At 54.6% G+C, this 21,382-nt stretch overlaps 1 protein-coding gene across 3 annotated transcripts in view; it reads right to left on the bottom strand.

The window, feature by feature from the left end:
• Positions 1–21,382, bottom strand: part of MINK1 (misshapen like kinase 1) — a 631,604-nt gene that overhangs the window by 465,121 nt on the left and 145,101 nt on the right. The window lies entirely within an intron of this gene.

Raw genomic sequence — 21,382 nt, 5'->3', positions numbered from 1 at the left:
ATGGTTTCTAAGGGAGGACATGTTTGCTCCACTTGAGCGATCTCCCTAAGAAGCCTATTGTTTCTAGGGGAGGACATGTTTGCTCCACTTGAACGATCTCCCAAAGAAGAGATATGGTTTCTAAGGGAGGACATGTTTGCTCCACTTGAGCGATCTCCCTAAGAAGCCTATTGTTTCTAGGGGAGGACATGTTTGCTCCACTTGAGCGATCTCCCTAAGAAGAGATATGGTTTCTAAGGGAGGACATGTTTGCTCCACTTGAGCGATCTCCCTAAGAAGCAATATGGTTTCTAGAGGACATGGTTGCTCCACTTGAACGATCTCCCAAAGAAGCGATATGGTTTCTAGAGGACATGGTTGCTCCACTTGAACGATCTCCCAAAGAAGCAATATGGTTTCTAGAGGACATGGTTGCTCCACTTGAACGATCTCCCAAAGAAGCGATATGGTTTCTAGAGGACAGGTTTGCTCCACTTGAACAATCTCCCTAAGAAGAGATATGGTTAGTCGGGGTCTGAGGGAGAGGATGCGGGGGGCGGGGAGGGAGGGATGGTGTTGGAATAGTGCCCTGCTGGCTACGCACAATGTTCCATACTGTAAGTCTTTATGATTTGCTCTGCATCCCGAAGACTTGATTCTTGTGATTATCATGATGTCTGCACCTGCTGGGGCCGTACTGGGGCAACGAACTGTGTACACGTGTATTTTCTTTCTACCGATGCCAATTTTGGGGGGGAACGGTGTTGTTGTTCTTTGCTGAAAAATAAAGGTTTAAAAAAAAAAAAAAAAAAGAAGAAGAGATGTGGTTTCTAGAGGACATGGTTGCTCCACTTTAGCAATCTCCCTAAGAAGAGATATGGTTTCTAGAGGACATGTTTGCTCCACTTGAACGATCTCCCTAAGAAGAGATATGGTTTCTAGAGGACATGCTTGCTCCATTTGAGCGATCTCCCTAAGAAGCCACATGGTTTCTAGAGGACATGCTTGCTCCACTTTTGCGATCTTCCTAAGAAGCCACATGGTTTCTAGAGGACATGCTTGCTCCACTTTAGCGATCTTCCTAAGAAGCCACCTGGTTTCTAGAGGACATGTTTGCACCACTTGAGCGATCTCCCAAAGAAGCGATATGGTTTCTAGAGGACATGGTTGCTCCACTTGAACGATCTCCCAAAGAAGCAATATGGTTTCTAGAGGACATGGTTGCTCCACTTGAACGATCTCCCAAAGAAGCGATATGGTTTCTAGAGGACAGGTTTGCTCCACTTGAACAATCTCCCTAAGAAGAGATATGGTTAGTCGGGGTCTGAGGGAGAGGATGCGGGGGGCGGGGAGGGAGGGATGGTGTTGGAATAGTGCCCTGCTGGCTACGCACAATGTTCCATACTGTAAGTCTTTATGATTTGCTCTGCATCCCGAAGACTTGATTCTTGTGATTATCATGATGTCTGCACCTGCTGGGGCCGTACTGGGGCAACGAACTGTGTACACGTGTATTTTCTTTCTACCGATGCCAATTTTGGGGGGGAACGGTGTTGTTGTTCTTTGCTGAAAAATAAAGGTTTAAAAAAAAAAAAGAAGAAGAGATGTGGTTTCTAGAGGACATGGTTGCTCCACTTTAGCAATCTCCCTAAGAAGAGATATGGTTTCTAGAGGACATGTTTGCTCCACTTGAACGATCTCCCTAAGAAGAGATATGGTTTCTAGAGGACATGCTTGCTCCATTTGAGCGATCTCCCTAAGAAGCCACATGGTTTCTAGAGGACATGCTTGCTCCACTTTTGCGATCTTCCTAAGAAGCCACATGGTTTCTAGAGGACATGCTTGCTCCACTTTAGCGATCTTCCTAAGAAGCCACCTGGTTTCTAGAGGACATGTTTGCACCACTTGAGCGATCTCCCTAGGAAGCTACATGGTTTCTAGAGGATATGTTTGTGCCACTTGAGCGATCTCCCTAGGAGCACAAGTACCTGGCAAGGTAGAGGGAGTATTAGATGCTCACCAGCCCTGGCGAAAAACCATGATCTTGTTCCAGCTGCTACAAGTTCAGGTCTGGGGAGGCACCTGCCTGAGCCCTTCGGCTCAGAGGAGGGGGATATGTGCTATACTAGGATACATGATGACTTAGAGCCGAGAGAATTGATGTTCAGGTCTTTATCGCCAATGCATCGATAGCCCACCCGCATCAGCGCCTCTCCAATGCCCCCTCATTAGTGGGTTATCCGCAGCCAGACATCGGTAACCTCACTTTAGATGAAGACTGCTCCCAGCGAACATTCAGCCTCATCTGGTTTCTGCCTTCTTGGTGATTACTTCAACCTACAGTGGTTTACATGAGACTTTCTGCAAAATCTCAAAATTAAAACTCACAAGGGAAAAGTCACTGGTGGTCTGAGCCCTGGCGCCTGTGGTGAAAAGAGAAAAGCAGGGTGCTAGCGTAGGACCAGGAGCACCCCTGCCCACGCATGCCTGTGTGTGAGAGGGAAACCTCAGCATCTGCTCACGCATGCCTACGTGTGAGAGGCAAACCTTTGCATCTGCCTACGAATGCCGATGTGTGAGAGGAAAACCTCAGCATCCGCCCACGCATGCCTGTGTGTGAGAGGGAAACCTGAATCTACCCACACATGCCTACGTGTTAAAGGAAAACCGCAGCATCTGCCCACGCATGCCTACGTGTGAAAGGGAAACCTCTGAATCTGCCCTCACATGCTTATGTGTGAGAGGCAAACCTTAGCATCTGCCCACGCATGCCTATGTGTGAGGGGGAAACCTCAGCATCTGCCCACGCATGCCTGTGTGTGAGAGGTAAACATCTTCATCTGCCCACGCGTGCCTATGTGTGAGAGGCAAACCTCAGCATCTGCCCACACATGCCTATGTGTGAGAGGAAAACCTCAGCATCTGCCCACACATGCCTATGTGTGAGAGGTAAACCTCTGCATCTGCCCACGCATGCCTACGTGTGAGAGGAAATCCTCAGTATCTGCCCACGCATGCCTACATGTGAGAGGAAATCCTCAGCATCTGCCCACGCATGCCTACGTGTGAGAGGAAATCCTCAGCATCTGCCCACGCATGCCTCTGTGTGAGAGGCAAACCTCTGCATCTGCCCACGCATGCCTATGTGTGAGAGGGAAACCTCTGCATCTGCCCACGCATGCCTATGTGTGAGAGGGAAACCTCAGCATCTGCCCACACATGCCTATGTGTGAGAGGAAAACCTCTGCATCTGCCCACACATGCCTATGTGTGAGAGGCAAACCTCAGCATCTGCCCACACATGCCTATGTGTGAGAGGGAAACCTCTGCATCTGCCCACGCATGCCTACGTGAGAGGGAAACCTCTGCATCTGCCCACGCATGCCTACGTGCGAGAGGGAAACCTCAGCATCTGCCCACGCATGCCTATGTGTGAGAGGTAAACCTCAGCATCTGCCCACACATGCCTCTGTGTGAGAGGTAAACCTTAGCATCTACCCACGCATGCCTATGTGTGAGAGGTGAACCTCAACATCTGCCCACACATGCCTATGTGTGAGAGGCAAACCTCAGCATCTGCCCACACATGCCTATGTGTGAGAGGGAAACCTCTGCATCTGCCCACACATGCCTATGTGTGAGAGGGAAACCTCTGCATCTGCCCACGCATGCCTACGTGAGAGGGAAACCTCTGCATCTGCCTACGCATGCCTACGTGTGAGAGGTAAACCTCTGCATCTGCCCACGCATGCCTATGTGTGAGAGGGAAAGCTCAGCATCTGCCCACGCATGCCTACGTGAGAGGGAAACCTCTGCATCTGCCTACGCATGCCTACGTGTGAGAGGTAAACCTCTGCATCTGTCCACGCATGCCTATGTGTGAGAGGGAAAGCTCAGCATCTGCCCACACATGCCTATGTGTGAGAGGCAAACCTCAGCATCTGCCCACACATGCCTATGTGTGAGAGGAAAACCTCAGCATCTGCCCACACATGCCTATGTGTGAGAGGTAAACCTCTGCATCTGCCCACGCATGCCTACGTGTGAGAGGAAATCCTCAGTATCTGCCCACGCATGCCTACATGTGAGAGGAAATCCTCAGCATCTGCCCACGCATGCCTACGTGTGAGAGGAAATCCTCAGCATCTGCCCACGCATGCCTCTGTGTGAGAGGCAAACCTCTGCATCTGCCCACGCATGCCTATGTGTGAGAGGGAAACCTCTGCATCTGCCCACGCATGCCTATGTGTGAGAGGGAAACCTCAGCATCTGCCCACACATGCCTATGTGTGAGAGGAAAACCTCTGCATCTGCCCACACATGCCTATGTGTGAGAGGCAAACCTCAGCATCTGCCCACACATGCCTATGTGTGAGAGGGAAACCTCTGCATCTGCCCACGCATGCCTACGTGAGAGGGAAACCTCTGCATCTGCCCACGCATGCCTACGTGCGAGAGGGAAACCTCAGCATCTGCCCACGCATGCCTATGTGTGAGAGGTAAACCTCAGCATCTGCCCACACATGCCTCTGTGTGAGAGGTAAACCTTAGCATCTACCCACGCATGCCTATGTGTGAGAGGTGAACCTCAACATCTGCCCACACATGCCTATGTGTGAGAGGCAAACCTCAGCATCTGCCCACACATGCCTATGTGTGAGAGGGAAACCTCAGCATCTGCCCACACATGCCTATGTGTGAGAGGGAAACCTCTGCATCTGCCCACACATGCCTATGTGTGAGAGGGAAACCTCTGCATCTGCCCACGCATGCCTACGTGAGAGGGAAACCTCTGCATCTGCCTACGCATGCCTACGTGTGAGAGGTAAACCTCTGCATCTGCCCACGCATGCCTATGTGTGAGAGGGAAAGCTCAGCATCTGCCCACGCATGCCTACGTGAGAGGGAAACCTCTGCATCTGCCTACGCATGCCTACGTGTGAGAGGTAAACCTCTGCATCTGTCCACGCATGCCTATGTGTGAGAGGGAAAGCTCAGCATCTGCCCACGCATGCCTATGTGTGAGAGGCAAACCTCAGCATCTGCCCACACATGCCTATGTGTGAGAGGCAAACCTCAGCATCTGCCCACACATGCCTATGTGTGAGAGGCAAACCTCAGCATCTGCCCACACATGCCTATGTGTGAGAGGTAAACCTCAGCATCTGCCCACACATGCCTATGTGTGAGAGGTAAACCTCAGCATCTGCCCACACATGCCTATGTGTGAGAGGGAAACCTCTGCATTTGCCCACGCATGCCTATGTGTGAGAGGTAAACCTCAGCATCTGCCCACACATGCCTATGTGTGAGAGGGAAACCTCTGCATTTGCCCACGCATGCGTACGTGAGAGGGAAACCTCTGCATCTGCCTACGCATGCCTACGTGCAAGAGGGAAACCTCAGCATCTGCCCACGCATGCCTATGTGTGAGAGGGAAAGCTCAGCATCTGCCCACGCATGCCTATGTGTGAGAGGGAAACCTCTGCATCTGCCCTCGCATGCCTATGTGTGAGAGGCAAACCTCAGCATCTGCCCACACATGCCTATGTGTGAGAGGCAAATCTCAGCATCTGCCCACACATGCCTATGTGTGAGAGGCAAACCTCAGCATCTGCCCACACATGCCTACGTGAGAGGGAAACCTCTGCATCTGCCCACACATGCCTACGTGCACGAGGGAAACCTCAGCATCTTCCCACGCAGGCCTAGGTGTGAGAGGAAAACCTATGGATCTGCCCGCACATGCCTATCTGTGAGAGGTGAACCTGTGACCCATGATGGAGAGCGTTCCCCCTTTTAGTGCACAGGACTTGGGGATGGAAGTGGTCCTCAGGAACTGTCATCCCTCTGCTCCTTGATGGAGAGAGTTCCCCCTTTCAATGCACAGGACTTGGTTTATGGGGTGGGGGAGGGGGGACCTGCCAACCTGGGGTTTAGGGAGTTAATGGGAGTCATGGTATTGCATTTGGCAGCTGTAGCCAGGTGCATAAGACCAGTGGAGCTGATACGGTCTGAGATTATGCCCGAGTCCTATGGAAAGGGGCGCTGGGCAGTGCCCCATTTGGTTGTTGGACCAACGGACCAACAACCAAATGGGTATCCATGGGACTGGTTGGAAATAAACTACGCGTTTGAATAAAAAGCTGCAGCCTTCTGCACCATCACGGAAGATCGTCATATGTGAGCATGAGGGAGGTGGGGAGCACGGGTGGGCTGGGAGCTCGATGGCTCGCCCTCTTGGGAGCGGGTAGAAGCCATGGAAGCTGGAGGAGGTGTAATCAGAAGGGTCGGACTGTCACACATTGTAGTGTCGGCGGGACAGCTGGAGGCCAGAAGGATGACCGCTCTACAGACCAGTATCACCGCTGTACACACTGCCCTGTTTCTGACACTCGGACCCCCTCTTGGAGGCAGCAGGTGGACAGATGGGGGTGCTTGGGGACATTAACTAAAGCCCAGAGACTTCCAGTGGAGTGCAGGTGTGACTGGCTGAGCAGCCAGGAGGCGGTCACTGCAGTCCAGGCTTTGAAGGATGAGTTCAGGAGTGATTGGGCGGTGCGACCATGTGGGGGGTGCCTCTGCTGGGTGGACAGATGGGGGTGCTTGGGGACATTAACTAAAGCCCAGAGACTTCTAGTGGAGTGTAGACTGGCTGAGCAGCCAGGAGGCGGTCACTGCAGTCCAGCCTTTGAAGGATGACTTCAGGAGGGATTGGGGGGTGCGACCATGTGGGGGGTGCCTCTGCTGGGTGGACAGATGGGGGTGCTTGGGGACATTAACTAAAGCCCAGAGACTTCTAGTGGAGTGCAGGTGTGACTGTCTGAGCAGCCAGGAGGCGGTCACTGCAGTCCAGCCTTTGAAGGATGAGTTTAGGAGGGATTGGGGGGGGCGACCATGTGGGGGGTGCCTCTGCTGGGTGGACAGATGGGGGTGCTTGGGGACATTAACTAAAGCCCAGACACTTCTAGTGGAGTGAGGGTGTCACTGTCTGAGCAGCCAGGAGGCGATCACTGCTGTCCAGGCTTTGAAGGATGACTTCAGGAGGGATTGGGGGGTGCGACCATGTGGGGTTGCCTCTGCTGGGTGGACAGATGGGGGTGCTTGGGGACATTAACTAAAGCCCAGAGACTTCCAGTGGAGTGCAGGTGTTACTGGCTGAGCAGCCAGGAGGCGGTCACTGCAGTCCAGGCTTTGAAGGATGAGTTCAGGAGGGATTGGGGGGTGCGACCATGTGGGGGGTGCCTCTGCTGGGTGGACAGATGGGGGTGCTTGGGGACATTAAATAAAGCCCAGAGACTTCTAGTGGAGTGTAGACTGGCTGAGCAGCCAGGAGGCGGTCACTGCAGTCCAGCCTTTGAAGGATGACTTCAGGAGGGATTGGGGGGTGCGACCATGTGGGGGGTGCCTCTGCTGGGTGGACAGATGGGGGTGCTTGGGGACATTAACTAAAGCCCAGAGACTTCTAGTGGAGTGTAGACTGGCTGAGCAGCCAGGAGGCGGTCACTGCAGTCCAGCCTTTGAAGGATGACTTCAGGAGGGATTGGGGGGGGCGACCATGTGGGGGGTGCCTCTGCTGGGTGGACAGATGGGGGTGCTTGGGGACATTAACTAAAGCCCAGACACTTCTAGTGGAGTGAGGGTGTCACTGTCTGAGCAGCCAGGAGGCGATCACTGCTGTCCAGGCTTTGAAGGATGACTTCAGGAGGGATTGGGCGGTGCGACCATGTGGGGGGTGCCTCTGCTGGGTGGACAGATGGGGGTGCTTGGGGACATTAAATAAAGCCCAGAGACTTCCAGTGGAGTGCAAGTGTGACTGTCTGAGCAGCCAGGAGGCAGTCACTGCAGTCCAGGCTTTGAAGGATGAGTTCAGGAGGGATTGGGCGGTGCGACCATGTGGGGGGTGCCTCTGCTGGGTGGACAGATGGGGGTGCTTGGGGACATTAAATAAAGCCCAGAGACTTCTAGTGGAGTGTAGACTGGCTGAGCAGCCAGGAGGCGGTCACTGCAGTCCAGCCTTTGAAGGATGACTTCAGGAGGGATTGGGGGGTGCGACCATGTGGGGGGGGCCTCTGCTGGGTGGACAGATGGGGGTGCTTGGGGACATTAACTAAAGCCCAGAGACTTCTAGTGGAGTGTAGACTGGCTGAGCAGCCAGGAGGCGGTCACTGCAGTCCAGCCTTTGAAGGATGACTTCAGGAGGGATTGGGCGGTGCGACCATGTGGGGGGTGCCTCTGCTGGGTGGACAGATGGGGGTGCTTGGGGACATTAAATAAAGCCCAGAGACTTCCAGTGGAGTGCAAGTGTGACTGTCTGAGCAGCCAGGAGGCAGTCACTGCAGTCCAGGCTTTGAAGTATGAGTTCAGGAGGGATTGGGCGGTGCGACCATGTGGGGGGCGCCTCTGCTGGGTGGACAGATGGGGGTGCTTGGGGACATTAAATAAAGCCCAGAGACTTCTAGTGGAGTGTAGACTGGCTGAGCAGCCAGGAGGCGGTCACTGCAGTCCAGCCTTTGAAGGATGACTTCAGGAGGGATTGGGGGGTGCGACCATGTGGGGGGTGCCTCTGCTGGGTGGACAGATGGGGGTGCTTGGGGACATTAACTAAAGCCCAGAGACTTCTAGTGGAGTGTAGACTGGCTGAGCAGCCAGGAGGCGGTCACTGCAGTCCAGCCTTTGAAGGATGACTTCAGGAGGGATTGGGGGGTGCGACCATGTGGGGGGTGCCTCTGCTGGGTGGACAGATGGGGGTGCTTGGGGACATTAAATAAAGCCCAAAGACTTCCAGTGGAGTGCAAGTGTGACTGTCTGAGCAGCCAGGAGGCGGTCACTGCAGTCCAGGCTTTGAAGGATGAGTTCAGGAGTGATTGGGCGGTGCGACCATGTGGGGGGTGCCTCTGCTGGGTGGACAGATGGGGGTGCTTGGGGACATTAAATAAAGCCCAGAGACTTCTAGTGGAGTGTAGACTGGCTGAGCAGCCAGGAGGCGGTCACTGCAGTCCAGCCTTTGAAGGATGACTTCAGGAGGGATTGGGGGGTGCGACCATGTGGGGGTGCCTCTGCTGTGTGGACAGATGGGGGTGCTTGGGGACATTAACTAAAGCCCAGAGACTTCTAGTGGAGTGCAGGTGTGACTGTCTGAGCAGCCAGGAGGCGGTCACTGCAGTCCAGCCTTTGAAGGATGAGTTCAGGAGGGATTGGGGGGGCAACCATGTGGGGGGTGCCTCTACTGGGTGGACAGATGGGGGTGCTTGGGGACATTAACTAAAGCCAAGACACTTCTAGTGGATTGAGGGTGTCACTGTCTGAGCAGCCAGGAGGCGATCACTGCTGTCCAGGCTTTGAAGGATGAGTTCAGGAGTGATTGGTCGGTGTGGACCGGGGTCAAGGAACCAACTCGAATCAACCAATGGAACATGCCCCGGTCGCTTCCGGCTTCATTCGGGGCTTGCATCGACCAATGGGATTGGCGGGTTATCAGGCGAATGAGGGGGTTGAGGCAGAGGGAAGTGCAGAGAAGGCGCAGCACTTGTGCTTTGGGGGTGTTTACAAAGTACAAGAAAGCCCTCTGAGGATCAGAGGTGCGTTTGAAGAATAATATTCAGAAATGAGGACTCGAAAGCAGCACTGGTGATGAGAGAGCAGCTTCCTTTCAAACATTCAACCGAAGGAAAATGTATTCAGATCAAAAACATCAACTTGGAATCCCTGTAGCTGAAGATATCTTTAGATATCAAAGCCACTGAAAGGGGGGACGTGTCTGGGAAAATATCCTTTTGGGGCCTCCAGCGGTGCTGGGAACCTTTTCAGCTCGGTAGAAAGCTCTGGGCATTTTATCTCAGCCGCAAGACAATTGTTCCACACTCTGACCCACTGAAGCCTTCAATTAAAAGAGGGGCCGTGGGGCAGCGGCGCTGCTCATGCAAGCCAAGAAATTAAAGTGCCTATTAAGGAGGCCTCGTTTTTTTAAAGCTTTTACGGAATAAAGACGGAGGCTGCGTTCGCAGAGAGCGTGTGGGGCCTTTAAATTCAAATATAATGTGTATCTAGGCCGCTACTGCATGGAGCATAATGTACTGTCAACACAAGGAGATGATGGACGGAGCGCTGAAACTTTTCAGACACTCACTCCCAGTCACAGATCTGGGTTGAATCCATCATCATTCTTTAGCTCACTTCGCCACCTTAGTTTAGACCCCGCCATATGCAAATCAGGGTTGACCCTGTGCCTCATGGGAACAGTCCAGCCCGAACTGCCAAGCCATGCCTTCCCTGGACCGAAAACAAGCTTCCGAGGACCGGTTTCTGGCATTTCAGCCGTCATCAGCCAGGCTAGCTTGAAACCAGTGGCAAAGTGAGCAAGGGACCCACTTCTGGGCATACTCTGCCAACTTAGGGCGTACAAAGCAAACATAAGGAGATGATGGATGGAGCGCTGAAACTTTTCAGACACTCACTCCCAGTCACAGATCTGGGATGAATCCATCATCGTTCTTTAGCTCACTTCGCCACCTCAGTTTAGACCCAGCCATATGCAAATCAGTCTTGACCCTGTGCCTCATGGAAACAGTCCACCCCGAACTGCCAAGCCAGGTCCTTCCTGGACCGGAAACAACATCCTGGGAGCGGTTTCTGGGTAACACCCTTCATCAGTCAGGCAGCCAGGCTAGCTTGAATCCAGTGGCACAGGGAGCAAGGAACCCACATCTGGGTTGTACAGCTCAAGAGCAGCAGATCCACCGCTTACACGTCCATCCTCCAACACGGGGCCTTTCAGACTGTGGGAAGCTGTAACAGATCCATCTGCGTCTTTAGAAGAGTCCCTGCAGTCACCATAACTGGTAGAAAGCAGCTCACCGGTGTCCACCTCAAGAAAGACTCATCCAAGACCTTGAAGAGATTTTGGCCAATGCGGTGATGGTGCAGCACCCTGAGATGAACAGTGCCTGGGGCATGACCGGTAAAGATCCCAGCGTATCCCAAAGACCAGGTTTGCTGCCACCATCCCTAGTTACTGTGCGGTGTTAGTGCAAAGAGGCAGATTGGGAGAGTGCCATAGGAGGAAGACCAAGGGTCAGTAAGCCAGACGTGGCTTTAGGTCTTTTGCCTATCTGGCTGCCAAGTTGTGGAACGCACACCCTGTCAAACTGAGGCTAACACAGTCAGAAACTTCCTTCAGGAAACCTTTGAAGGCCCATCGATTCTAATTTCACCCTTACTTGCGTAGGTCCTGCAGGAATGCAAGTCTCAGTGCCGGGAGGTCTCTTGGGGCAGCTGTGCGCTATATAAGACATTTAGAATAGATTAGAATGGAGGAGATCCTGCCATGGGCAGGTGGGTGCGAGGCTCGTTGGGACACCTGGAGCAGTGGGACTCAAATGATCTTTGTTCTATCCAGGGGATTCTGATCAATGGCTTATTTAGCCCTGCAGCCCATTTCCCCTCCTTTAAACATTCATCCCTACAGAATACCTTGTCTCTACAGCCAAGTGTGACTCCTAAACTTGAGGACAGGCTTCCAGGAAGGAGGGACAGTATAAAGAAGGCGCCCACATGACCTTCAGAGAAGGCTAGAGCCCATCAGCAACCTATTGCTGCATCCTTCTGTAGGAATGTCAGGGTTGGCAAGCAGATAGCAGCATGAATCTTCAGTGCAATAATCCTGCTTCAAAACAATTTGGCCACATGATTTGACTTTTGTAATTTATACTGTCTATTTTATTTGAATAGGATGTGCACAGGCTTTGGTGATCAAGAAACACACAAATATCCATTTAAAAGAAGAAAAAAACACAATGTTGAATTCAGTAAGATAGTTTGCTAGCTAGATCACATCCTGGAAAGGTTCCATAAGGCCATGGAGTACCCCCCCCATTGAGAAGAAACAAAGGCATGAGAGAGACAACAAGGCACACACCACATCTCGGCACGGTTCCATCAGGCCCTGGAGACCCTCCCCATTGAGAACAAAGGCATGAAAGACGCCCACAAGGCGGCACACACCACATCCCGGCACGGTTCCATCAGGCCATGGAGAACCTCTTCATCAAGAAGAAACAAATACATGAGAGTCACCTACAAGGCACACACCAAATCCTGGCAAAGTTCCGTCAGGCCCTGGAGAACCTCTCCATATGAAGAAAGGCATGAGAGAGCCACCTGCAAAAAGGCACACACCAGATCCTGGCAAAGTTCCATCAGGCTCTGGAGAACCTCTTTATTGAGAAGAAACAAAGACACGAGAGTCACCTGCAACAAGGCACACACCAAATCCTGGCAAAGTTCCATCAGGCTCTGGAGAACCTCTTCATTGAGAAGAAACAAAGACATGAGTCACCTGCAACAAGGCACACACCACATCCTGGCAAAGTTCCATCAGGCTCTGGAGAACCTCTTCATTGAGAAGAAACAAAGACATGAGTCACCTGCAACAAGGCACACACCACATCCTGGCAAAGTTCCATCAGGCTCTGGAGAACCTCTTCATTGAGAAGAAACAAAGACATGAGAGTCACCTGCAACAAGGCACACACCACATCCTGGCAAATTTCCATCAGGCTCTGGAGAACCTCTTCATTGAGAAGAAACAAAGACATGAGAATCACCTGCAACAAGGCACACACCACATCCTGGCAAAGTTTCATCAGGCTCTGGAGAACCTCTTCATTGAGAAGAAACAAAGACATGAGAATCACCTGCAACAAGGCACACACCACATCCTGGCAAAGTTTCATCAGGCTCTGGAGAACCTCTTTATTGAGAAGAAACAAAGACAGGAGAGTCACCTGCAACAAGGCACACACCACATCCTGGCAAAGTTCCATCAGGCTCTGGAGAACCTCTTTATTGCGGAGAAACAAAGACACGAGAGTCACCTGCAACAAGGCACACACCACATCCTGGCAAAGTTTCATCAGGCTCTGGAGAACCTCTTCATTGAGAAGAAACAAAGACATGAGTCACCTGCAACAAGGCACACACAACATCCTGGCAAAGTTCCATCAGGCTCTGGAGAACCTCTTCATTGAGAAGAAACAAAGACATGAGAGTCACCTGCAACGGGGGGCGTGGTTACGCACGTGAACAACATGGACGCCTCCGGGTAGAGCTCCGCGCTGAGCTCCCCTACCCGGTGCATTTATCCTGTTGAACTCCGGCTGCAGCCAACGCAAACTGCCGGCGCCGCGGTGGAGAGCCACCGTCCATCGCCCCACCAACTTTGAAGACGATCGGTGCACCCGGCCCGCTCCGGGAGACTCGCTGAGACGCAGCCGCGCACGCCGTCTCCTCACTCGGCGTGCGCCTAGGGGAGCCCGGGGCTCCACCTCTGCTGCTGGGCCCAGAGGAGCGGCCTACATGAAACGGCCGCGGCACTCGCCGCGCTGACCGGCCACTACGTGCTGGGCCTCTAACTGGCCACTGCGGACACCGGACCTGCACCCGCTACCGCTCCCGACACCCGCGCACCTGAACGGCGCTGTGGGGCTGGGGAGGAGACTGCGGAGACGGCCCTCTCTGTGTCCAACGACCGGCGGATTGCCCACGCGACGGCTGGAGGCAGACCCCAGCCCGCGACCAGAGCGGACAGGCCAGTCGACCGACGGAGGTGAGCGACGGAGATCTGGGCGGAGGAGGCGGCTGGGACCGGGGGCGCTGGCGACTGCCCCTGGAGCCGACGCGCACGCCTGCTGCCGGGCCGCAACGAGGAGGCCCAACCACTCGCAGCGGAGGAAAACCCAGTAGAGCCGAACCCCACCAACCCTGGAAAGGATCGGCGCTCCGGGCCTGCACCAGGTGCTCTACTGTGACGCAGCCACACAAGTCGCCACCACACCCGACGTGCACTCAGGAAAATCCGGGGCTGCACCTCTACTGGTAGGCCCATAGAAGCGGCCTGCGCGGCGCTGACCACGCTGACCAGCCACGACATGCAAGGCCTCTAACTGGTCACTGCGACCACTGGACACTCACACGCTGCTGCTCCTGACACCCACGCACTGAAACGGCGCAGAGACATTGCAGGGCACTGACGAGGAAGCCGAGGCCCGAAAGCCACGGGGGCAGCCCCCACTGAACCCGGTGTGAGACGGCTGGCCCGCGCGACGTCCAAAGACAATCCCCCAACCTGCGGACGGCGCAGACTGGCTGAGCAGCTGGTGGAGGTGAGCGACGTGGACCTGGGCAAAGGAAGCGGCTGGGGACGGGAACACTAGCGACTGCCCCTGGTGATAACGTACATGCCCGCCGACAGGCCGCGAAGCAGCAGATCGACCACCTGTGCCGGAGAGACTCCCAGACGCATCGAGGACGCGGGTAAGGCACACACACAGCGCCCCACTTACAAGCAGAACCACGCGGGGTGCGCACGGCCCCGGGGAGCCGCCTAACGATACTGCGACACGCCTAGGGGTAGACATTGAGCATACGCTCCACATCCATAAGGCTGCAGTGACCCACCAGAAACAGGACACTACAACATACACACGTTGGGGCACGGATCTGCGCTGTACCTCGCCCCCCCCCGACACTGCTCCTACCGCTGTGGTCGTGCCCGCGCCCTGACACAGATGTCTACCGGGCCCAGGACCCGGACCGGAACCGGTGGCACCAACTCCAAGGGCAGGATGGATAAGCCTGGGAAGAGCACTGACCCAGACCAAACGGCGGCGAAGCTGGACACCATGCTGGCGGCGATGGAGCGGCTGGAGGAGTCCATCCAGCTAACGCGCACCTCATTGGCCACCAAAATTGATAGTGTAGTCATAGACTTGACTCATTTGAGAGCGGACCACAAGAAGCTGGCGGACCGCACTGTGTCCCTGGAAAATGATGTGAAGGAACTCCGACCACAGACCAAGACCTGCTGAACAGGGTGGAATTTCTGGAAGATAGAGCGGAAGATGCGGAGGGCAGGGCGCGAAGAAACAACGTGCGCCTCGTGGGAATTCCGGAGAAATGGGAGGGGAAGAACCCGGAGGAACACATGGAACAATGGCTGCGGGGCCTGCTACCAGAGGGGTCGCTCTCCCCATACTTTGTGATAGAACGCGCACACCGCGTCCCCACCAAACCACTAGCGACGGGCTCCAACCCGAGACCCATGCTGCTACGAATACTGAATTACAGGGACAGAGACTCCATCCTGCGAGAAACGCGCAAGCTCCAGGAGATCAGGATCGAGAACGCGTCAGTGATGTTCTTCCCGGACTACACTATACAAGTACAGAGGCGACGACACGATTTCCTGGAGGTGAAAAAGCGCCTGAGACAACAGGGCCTACAATATTCACTGCTGTTTCCTGCAAAACTGAGAGTAGTGGCTGGAGAGCGAACCCACTTCTTCACTGACCCTGCCGAGGTGGAGACATGGCTGGATAGCGGCACGAGCACGGATCCTAGAGCCACGGCGGGTCCCACGCCCAGGAGACAGACCGGAAACGCCCGGAGAAGACGCCGGCCGCGCCGGAGATCACAGTCTGCTGCGCGAGGAGCAGCAAGGACGCCCCCCCCCGGAGGATGCCCTGCAACAAGAGAAACAGGATGCCCTTCGCCTAGTTATGGAACTGAGTTCTTCCCCTGTGCAGAGCGAGGCAGCGGTAGACAGTCAGCAGGATCCTCCAAGCGACGATGAAGCCATTTTTGGAATACTGGATTCACAGGGCTCGGGAGACCGGCCGGACGGTACGCCCCAGACAGCGGAATATATTAGCTGAACATGCCACTGAGCCTGGAGCCATGAAGGGAGAGACACCTCCACGAATGTGGGGGATTGGACGGACATGAGCTCACCCCATGCCGAGTGGGGGGGTTGACCCTACCTGCTGCGTATGGCGTGGGTGCAGATCTGCGGCCCCCTCCGGCGATCATGGCCCCCGGAAATGACTCAGGCGCCTACCTTTGGTCGGCACGCAAGCCCGGAGAAGATGCTCCTGAAAGCTGCCGCCCTGGGACACGTAACGTATAGTGAATTGGTGCATGTGTGTATGGGGGACCTCATCTGCGGGGATGGTTTGGACTGCCACATACTCACCGGGAGGGCGGAGGACCTCCATGAACTGACATTGTTGGTTTGCTACCACGGTTACAGTGCGTCTTGCACACCTGCCCCCTCTTGATTTAGACGTTGTTGCTCTCCTTGAGAGTATGGACGGGAGCACGTTCTGCACCCGACCTTTTGGTATTCTATATGTTCACCACGTTACACGATACATTGTTCCTTTTGTTGTACTCTTACCCTCTCCCCCCCTTCCATTGTTGGGAATTGTGGCCGCGGAAATACTGCTGTTGTGTGGTGCTGGGGAGGGCTGTCTGACAAAGATATGGGGCTCGGGAGGAGGCGACGGGGTGGCGGGAGGCGGAACGTTATTGAGGTACTGTAATGTCGGTCATTAAGATGTGCACGTGGAATGTCAGGGGCATGCACACACCATCCCGGCGCTACCAGATATACTCATACCTCAAACGCCATCACATACAGATAGCCCTCCTACAAGAGACGCACCTCAGTGACCCGGAAGTCTGCACTTTGCGCCGCCGATGGCGGGGGCAACTGTATGCCACGCGCTACTCGTCTTACGCTAAGGGAACATTGGTGTGGGTCAGACCAGGCACCCCATGGGCGATGTCGGACACACACGTAGATCCCGAGGGAAGATTCGTGGTGGTCCATGGCAGGTTGGACGGCAACCCGCTAGTGTTGGCCTCGATATATGCACCCAATACGGGCCTGGCGGCTTTCCTGACACAGTTGTCCACCACTTTAGCTCCCTGGCATGGTATCCCATGGGTGTTGGGCGGGGATTATAACAGCACATTGGATTTGGCCCTGGACCGATCGCATCCCCCACCGCCCAACTCACATGCACAGACTACTATGGGCGCCCTCCAGACATGGTCCGCACAGTGGGGCTTGCAGGACGCCTGGCGTAGTCGCAACCCACACACCCGGGCCTACTCGTTTTATTCTGGGGCTCACGCTCTGCATGTGCGCCTAGACAGATACATGGTCACTGGTGACATCTTGCCGCACGTCACAGACACCTGCTACATGGGCCGCACACACTCTGACCACAACCCCCACACCCTGAGTATAGCGTGGGACTGCCCCCTACCCCCGACGCCCACTTGGCGGCTCCAACCTGACCTACTCTTAGATGGTCATTTCCGAAGCTCCATCAGCGCGCAGACAGCGCAGTATTTCGAAGATAACACAGGCACGGCATCGACCCCGCAGATCGAGTGGGACGCATTTAAAGTGGTCCTCAGAGGGCAATGTCTGGGCACACAGGCCCTCTCACGCCGTCGAATAGAAGCCGACCTTAGGCGCCTGGAGGTAGACCTGTTACAAGCGGAACAGGATGCGACGGAAGGCGACGACGTCAAACTATTGGAAGCGCGCGCGGAACATGACAGACTGATAGACAGCCTGAAACACGTTAACTACACGGCACACTCGGCCCGCACACATCACACCGGCGATAAACCCGGCAAACTACTGGCTTGGTTGATCCAACGCGAAGAGCGAACGTCGCCCATCACGGTGATACACCCACCCATCGGCCCTGCGGTATACACCCAAGCGAAGATCCATGAAGCTTTTATTACGCACTATCGAGCACTATACGAGTCACGACTACCGAACCCACATCCGGACATTGCCGGCTACCTACACGAACTCTCGCTACCTGCCCTCACGGCGGACCAGCGTGACGACCTCGGGTCGCCACTGGAGGCAGACGAGCTGCGTGACGCCATCTTTGCCCTCTCGAATGGCAAGGCCCCCGGACCGGACGGCCTACCGGCTGAATACTATAAGGCATGCTCCGACATATTGATCCCGGAGCTCCTCAGAATGTATTCGGCGGCGCTGGATGATTCTGCCCTGCCCGCGTCTATGGATGAGGCGACACTGGTGTCGCTCCTCAAACCCGGCCGAAACGCCACACTCCTCGGCTCGTACAGACCTCTGGCGCTCCTAAATACGGATTATAAGATCCTAGCGTCCACCCTGGCTAGACGACTGGCGCCATTGGTACCCTCCCTGGTACACAACGACCAGAACGGCTTCGTGCCCACTAGGTGCACATCCCACAATATCAGGAGGCTGTTTCGGGTGCAGGAATATGCGGTGCGTAACTGGCCGAGATCAGGGTGCTTAATTCTCGATCTCGAAAAAGCATTCGACTCGGTCGAGTGGCCCTACCTACGGGAGGTACTGCGCAAATTCGACCTGGGCGATGATTACCTCGAATTAGTTGGGCTGCTATATAGGAGTCCTGAGGTACGCGTCCGCACAGGCAAGCTACTATCAGACGCCATAAAGGTCCGACGGGGCACTAGGCAGGGTTGCCCACTGTCCCCGCTCCTCTTCTCGCTGGCGATTGAACCTCTCGCTGAGATTCTACGTGGCGGTGGGGCGAACTGGGGCATACCGCTAGCAGACGGCACACATGTTGTCTCGCTGTATGCTGACGATCTCCTACTGTATTTCAGGGACCTCACGAATTTACCACCAGAACTCTCGGACATATTCCGGACCTTTGAGACCATGTCTGGACTCAGGGTGAACTGGGCCAAATCGGGAGCATATTCATTTGCACCTAACATCCCGAACCCCCGCATTAGCATCGGCGGGGAGCAACTGCCGTGACATGACACCACGTTCAAATACCTGGGGATCTATATATACCGATCGCACCCTGACATCTTGGATGGCAATTTAACACGCGCCATCGCATCCATTAGGTCGCAGATAGCCTTTTGGAAGACTCTCCCACTCAATGTACCGAGCAGGGTGACACTGACAAAAATGATCGTGTTGCCCAGACTCCTATATTACTATGCCAACGTCCCGGTGTATGTCCCGGCCCGTTCATTTAAGGAATTGGAGATGATGCTCAGGGAGCTGATTTGGAACGCCGGAAGACCCAGAGTGGCGCTAAGTAAGTTGTACGCACCGGTCGAGGCGGGCGGCCTCGCAGTACCCAACCTGGAGCTTTACTACCTGGCGGCGCAGCTACAGTGGGTGACGGCCTGGCTCTCGGGAAGGAACCTGGCAGACACGGCCACGTCCGCGGACTCACTTAACCTCCTACAGATACATTCACTATTCCACCCATTAGCGCGCGCGACACACCGGCCACAGCTACATGTGGACGTGGCTGTGAAATGTTTTAACCGAAGCCTGCGGCTCACTAAACATATCACGCCTTATGCCCCAGCGCTCCCGCTCCTGGGAACGCCCAAAGCAACAACCATTGTCACGGACGCCGCGCTGGAGCACTGGACGAACTCGGGAATTGACACGATGGCAGACCTCTATGCCGACGGCACCCTAATTCCCTTTGCGACACTGGTTGAAGACACAGGCATCCCCGCAGGCCAGTTTTTACAACACACATCCATAATAGCGGCATTCACTCGACGATGGGGAAACATCACAGACGAGCCCCCCACACATCAGCTGATACAACACTTACATGTCATGGGGGATGGCACACACGTGGTGCATTGGTTGACTCAAGCTTTATTGACACACACACACCATACTCTACAACCCCTGCGAGCCAAATGGGCAACCGACAGAGGGCCGGGACTGGACGGACAAGGAGTGGGCGATGGTGCTAGCCGGCCCCACAAACGTCCCTCGTAATGCACGCTTCAAGGTGATACAATTTTATGTGTTGCACAGGGCATACCTCACACCAGATAGAATCAACCAATATTTCCCGGGTGCCTCGGCTAGCTGTCCAAGATGCGCACTTGCTGGAGCGGACCTGCTACACATGCTGTGGCAATGCCCGCAGATACAAACATACTGGCGGTCTGTGCTGTTGATCCTTGAACGGTGCACGGCTATGCCACTACCGCATACATGGGAAGCATGCTTACTGGGCCTCTATAGGAGGACCGCCCTTAATAGAGTCCCCTCCCGCTTTTGGGATCTGGGCCTCATTACGGCCAAAAGCCTGCTCACCAAGCATTGGAAACGTGCGACTCCACCCCTGGCGCAACATTGGCGCGCCTCCCTAGACAACTGGGCGAGAGCGGAAAGCATAGTCCTCCACAATGAGGAGACAGCGGGATTGCGCCAATTCCCGATAGCAGCGATATGAGATGCCATGCTCAGCACCTATCATAGAGACGGGCACCCACTAGGAGACCACACGCCTATCAACTCCCCCGGGAGAGATGGGGACGCGACACTGGAAACGGCCGATGTAAATAACAGCCCTGATATCTCTAGCCCTGCCACTCACGCACCCCCCTGAAAGGGAATTCACCCCACCATCAACTGGACCACACTCTATTTGGCGAGAGGACAGCCTGCACACCATTCCTGCGTCTAGCGTCTCCAGCATGCCTCCCCGCGCCCTCCCCACTGCAGAAACACACCGACACACACACTAGATAGCCTCTCTAGGACCCGCCCGCGTCGCGGCGCTCCCACAGCATCACGCACGACACGCCACAGAACTTGTTGACCACACCCCGCCCCTCCCTCCCCTTTTTCCCTGTTTTCATGTTCATACAACGGAGCTCATGAGGACACAACGGTGCTGCTGAGACCACACTACGAATTGCTGAGTGACAGCGGGAAACATTGTACGCTACACACCGCGCCATTCCCAACATCCTTGTGACTTAGAAACAAGCAGGACATGCTTTCACTTTTCTTCTCCCCCCAACGTGCTTAGCACGAGGAGTCTGGGCATGGAACGACCCGAGCCGCACCCATCAAGTCCCACGACGGCGCCCTTCCCCTAGAACACCCCACTGGCCGTGCACTTGAGATTTGTGAGGGACCACATTCACACTCACATGCTAAGTCCCGCTGCCCTGAATCTTCACCCTGGTAGCTGGTTAAGGGTGGAAATGGACACGAGCAAATCACCCTGTTGGGAAATGCGGAGAAGGACTGTCATATGTCTCCGACACTGTTTCCCTTCCCTATATATATATATATTTTTTTCCTTTTCAGCACTATTGGATTGAACTCGAGATACTTGTGGCGTGCAATGTTCCCACTGTATTTGTTCCTTGTTGCCTATCATTTCAATAATTGTTGTCTCGCCCTACACCATGCACAGCTTTGTATTGTTACTATATGTTGAAATAACAATAAACATATTCAACAAAAAAAAAAAATGAGAGTCACCTGCAACAAGGCACGCACCACATCCTGGAGAGGTTCCATTAGGCCCTGGCGAACCTCTCCATATGAAGAAAGGCATGAGAGAGTCACCTACAGCATGGCACGCACCACATCCTGGCAAAGTTCCGTCAGGCTCTGGAGAACCTCTTCATCAAGAAGAAACAAAGACATGAGAGTCACCAACAACAAGACACACACCACATCCTGGCAAAGTTCCATCAGGCTCTGGAGAACCTCTTCATCAAGAAG

The sequence above is a fragment of the Lissotriton helveticus genome, chromosome 12 (genome assembly GCF_964261635.1).
Source record: "Lissotriton helveticus chromosome 12, aLisHel1.1, whole genome shotgun sequence".
NCBI classification, from domain to species: Eukaryota; Metazoa; Chordata; class Amphibia; order Caudata; family Salamandridae; genus Lissotriton; species Lissotriton helveticus.
The sequence above is the reverse complement of the archived record's forward strand: the minus strand, read 5'-3'. Positions and strand labels throughout refer to the sequence as shown.